The following is a 5,108-nucleotide window of genomic DNA, read 5'->3' as shown; positions in this document are numbered from 1 at the left end:
CATGTGATTTAGAACACCTGCATGCACTGCTGAACCTCCTCCCTTCTCTTTTTTTCTTCTGATGTCTCTCTACATTTCCAGTAAATCAGATGGGAATGGCCCTCTAGAACAGGTTGCCCAAGGAGACTGTGGATGCTCCATCCCTGCAGGCATTCAAGGCCAGGCTGGATGTGGTTCTGGGCAGCCTGGGCTGCTGCTTGGCAACCCTGCACATAGGAAGAAGGGGGTTGGAACTGGATGAGCACTGTGGGCCTTTGCAACCCAGGCCATTTATGAGTCTGATTAGTGGCATTTTCCACCTCATTGTGTCATTCAAATTTTGTAACCAGATCTCATCAAACACCTCCCCTTTTCTCACTCCTTGCATGCCTGGTGTGCTCTTGCACTGTAACCCTGCAGACACCAGCTGACTACAAGAGCTGCACAAGTTACCCTCCTTGCCTATTGTTTGTTGCAGTAATTCATTCCTGGATGGAAAAGCACATGTAGAAAAGTGTTGCTATGACACTAGATGACAAAGAAAGTCCTATAGCCAAAATGTTTTGCACCAGAGAGGCTGTCAGTTGATCCTCCAAATGCAAGACACACCAAATGAAGCATTCCTTTATCTCCGGGATTTCAAGCATTTTCTCACCTCTGACTTTCACTTGGAATGTTGCTTTGTCATCTTTTGTTTCACAGCTGTAGCTCCCTTGGTCTTTCAGGGTCACATTTTTGACCATGAGCTTGCGGTGCGTCCCCTGGGAGATGATGCTTGTCCTCTGGTCCTGCTTCACCTCTGTTTGATCTTTCCTCCATACGACAGCTCCGCTTGCAGGTGACACCTCACACACCAGCTCCAGGTATTCAGAAGGACTGACTGATATTTCTGGAGTCGTTTTGGGCTTGTTGACAAAATTAATGGCTCCATCTGAAGAAAAAAAGAGAAAGTGGTTTACATCCTGACTCAGGCTTACTGAGCATAGCATTAAGATACAGTTAGAGCTGATTGTAATGTCTCTGCTCATTACATCTGGGGGATCGAGTTTCACCTCTGGGGGTACTCACATACAAACATCTGCTTGATTCTCCTGTGTAAGGAAAGAGTAAGTTCTATGCAGACAGTTCTTATTTCTTTTAATCAATTCTGTATTCTGCACATGTTCTTCTGAAGCTAAAATGAAGGCAGCTAAGTAACGTGTTTGCAATACATGAACAAACCTATTCAACACCTTGTCTCTAAGCTAACAAGCAGCGTTTGATGAGCACATCAGTATTTCATGCCCTTCATTCCATCCACACAGAACCTGCCTGAGGAGCAAGCTGATGGCTGTCAGCTACAGGCAGACCTAGCTTAGTATTGCATTTCTTAGAGCAACAACTGTTGCTTTCAGTCACTGAATATACCAAGGCCAATTACTATGCCAGGCACATTTATGGCATCAGTGAACAAATAATGCGTTAAAAATTGTAATAGACAGGAGCCATCTATTCTTTTAAAACTAGGTGACCAAAGAAGAACAGTCCCTCTAGAGTCAAGCTGTTAAGAACTAACAGCATCAATCAATATCACATAGATAGATTACTTCCCTGCCCTAAGACCATCTTGTGACCATTTGGTGCTTCTAATTAAGCCCTCTTGATGGCATTTTGTCTGAGCCATGTGAGATTTTGTGATAGGAGTTACTGCTAGTGTTCCCTTAACCCAGCACCAAAGTAGGAGGTATCCATTCTCAGGGAATCATGCAGGCTTCCTCTGTATTTGATGCTCAGAGACAGCCCCAGAACCTTTTAAATCTTAGCCTAGCTCTCATCCAATAATGTTCATCAAACAGTGCAACTTGTCCTTTGGGGATGCCTTTGTTCTGCATCAACCAGTTCCAACGGAGTCTTCTTGGCTTGTTTTAGATCAGTTTTTCAACAGATAAAGCCAGGGTCTTTGAATTACAAAGTGAAATTGCAGAATGCATGATTCTCAACCAAGCAGAACGGGAGGTGGGATGCAGGGTGAATACCTGAGCCAACACCACCTGCAAGCAATCCTTCAATATCTTAGGAATCTCTAGCCATCCCAAATCCAGTGTTGTGCTTGATCTATCATCTCTGCTGAGTTTTTAGCTAGCTGATGGTGAGCATCATGGTGGTGATGGGTGAGCAGTTGGACTAGAGGGTCTTAATCAACCTTAAGGATCCTGTGATCAGAGGAACGTGAATGTGCTGTTAAAGGTCACAAGAGCTGCACTGCAGCATGAGCATACACAGCGAAAGGCTTTCAGTAGAGCTTCAGTTCATAAATGAGGACTGGGTTATGGAAAATAAACCAGAAAACAGATCTTAACGCCAGGTTAATAATGCATGCAAATAATGCATTAAAAATTGTAATAGACAGGAGCCATCTATTCTTTTAAAACTAGGTGACCAAAGAAGAACAGTCCTTCTAGAGTCAAGCTATTAAGAACTAATAGCATCAATCAATATCACATAGATAGATTACAGCGAAAGGCTTTCAGTAGAGCTTCAGTTCATAAATGAAAACTGGGTTATGGAAAATAGGCTCAAGATAGAAACCAGAAAACAGATCTTAACACCAGGTTCTGTGAATGCAGCCAGCTGAATTTCACAGATATTGAATTTCAATGACAATTTCTTGTGTTATTTTACCCTCCAGCTCCACCCTGAACAGGAACATGTCAGTGACAAGCATTACTCCTCCAGGCTTGACCTGACAGTGCTTTACTTGCACTATGAGCTAATGGCTGTGCTTACAGCACCTCAGGGAGACACCTCAGAGATCACAACGTCCTTCGGGTACAGCAGGAGACACTCAACTCTCCAAATGTGGAGTTTAATTTGTCCAAAGAGGAGACAGGATTCCCATGCTAAGAACTTAGGAACATTTCAGTCATAGGTTTAAAGATGATGTAAGTGCTGAGGCAATTCATGAACTAGAAGAATGAAGCCCAGATGTCAGGGCTCAAGTCGTGACTCCAGCCCCAGCTGGAGCTAAGGCTGTCCTGAATTCATCACAACAAAGTTACATGATTTGCTCATACTGTGGATTTGCACAGGGACAACAGGAAGGTCAGAATTACTTCAATAGAGATATGCAATCTTTGTCCTAAATACTGGAAACCCACAGGGTTGGACAAATCAAATGAATTAAGTCTGAAGTGCTTTATATGGATTGTGATCCTGTGTTTGCCTCACAAACTTACCTGAGACTTTCCAATCAAAAATCAGAGTGTCATCTCCAATTTTGCAGATGTATGTTCCCTCGTCTTCTTTCGTTACAGCTGAAGCCACAAGCTTATGCAGTTTCCCTTTATCTTCCATTGTGAATTTCTTACTGGTCGTGATTTCTTTGCCATTTTTGTACCACTTCACCATGACATTGGCTTCAGAGGTCTCAGAAACAAATTCAGCTTGCTTTCCAGCAACGGCCCTGATTACTCCTCCAGTTGTCTCTTTGATTACAAAGTTTGCCAGTGCTGAAACAAAATATGGACACACAAAATACATATGATGGTAAAGAACTGCAGGGACATTTGTGACCATGAGGCATTCATTTATCATAAGATCAAACGTGCACGTTTAGTCCTAGTTCTAATTGCTAGATTCTAATTCAGAAGCTGGCAAATTGGCAGCTTTTATAAACCACGTACCAGATTACCTTATCTCCACAAGTTGAAGGACATACACTGGACAGGGGACAGAGCCAAAGGAAGAAGCCCAAGGCTTCAAGAAAATGTCTAAAATAGGAAAACTGAGGAAAGAATTGGAACAAGCAAACTAGAAGGAAATCAATGGAGGGGGTATCTATTACTGCACTGTAACCCCCTGGCAAACAAATCGAGCCTAAAAGATGGAGATATCACTTAGGACTGAAAAGAAAAACAGAATTCCTTTATGGAAATTAATTGGAGCGCAAAAGTTAGATGATAAAACTGGCCCCTATTAACACACAGTGGAATAATTGACTTCAAAGATTCAAAATCTCACCACTGTCTTAGCCAAAAGTATAAGCCTAAGTCCACGGTCCTATTTTACTGAGGGTAATTGAGCTTGTTTTCCAACTTCTTGTTAACATATCATTTCAAAACAGCGCACACAACTGAGTTGGGTCTGTTGAGACAGCGCAGTCAGAGCTGCTAAAATCAAAGTCTGGATTATGCATGCATTTGTTCTGCAGTTCCAAGAACACGCATGTATAATACAAATTCAACAACGTTCTACAGAATGCCTGTATTTAGGAGCTCGAGAGCCAGCTGATGGACACTGGGATGACTGAGATCCTGTCAATACATTTAACTCCATCCTATCATACTGTCAAATTTCATTCATTTTTTCAGGAACTGTCTCTTATCATTGTAGTCCCCTCACCACTGCTGGATGTGAGCCCAGCCACACAAAAGCAGCTGCTGGTTTTCACTGCAGATACTGCAGTAAGGAGGAACAGCCTCCGGACTGGACCAGCTGAGCGTGGCCCTACCAGGATTTGCTCCAAAGGTCTTATTACCAGTAGTGCTTCCTGATGAAATACATGGGGGTCCTCCTTTGATTCCAACCCCAACCCACCCCACCATGTCCCCTGATAACATCCATCAGGGCCACATCTCCACAGTTCTGAACACCACCAGGGATCCCACCACCTCCCTGGGCAGCCTGTGCCAGTTAATTCTGTGGGCAGACCAGCCAGTATGAAATATTATGCTAACATGACAAAGAGAGAGAAGAAAAGCAAAATTAAGACTAGCTGACAAGCCTTGGCAGGAAGTTCTGCTCTCCATCAATTTAGTCCCATTATTCAATTCTGTTGGGAGCTGTCTCCATGCCTCTCTGGAGTTTGTTCTTTGAGAAGAGGCAATTAAGTAAGCTCTCCAATGCCAAAGTGTATACACTTCACAGGTCTCTTCTACATTTGGGATCACTGCTACAAAAAGAGCTGTTGACATCATCTCTCGTGGCCACCCTGAGAGAAGAGCAGGAAGGCTGGGATGCTCTTTTTCCTATCTTTCCCTTGACTTCCTCTATATCTTAAGGACGAATCACAGGACAGAGCACAGAAATCAAATGGCTCTACAAAGCAGATTGGCCAGTTCAAGTCAAAACAGCCACTGAAAACACCCTAG

This window comes from Coturnix japonica, chromosome 10 (assembly GCF_054131305.1).
Source record: "Coturnix japonica strain WE chromosome 10, WE-NBRP24, whole genome shotgun sequence".
NCBI lineage: Eukaryota > Metazoa > Chordata > Aves > Galliformes > Phasianidae > Coturnix > Coturnix japonica.
This window is presented reverse-complemented; position numbering follows the sequence as displayed.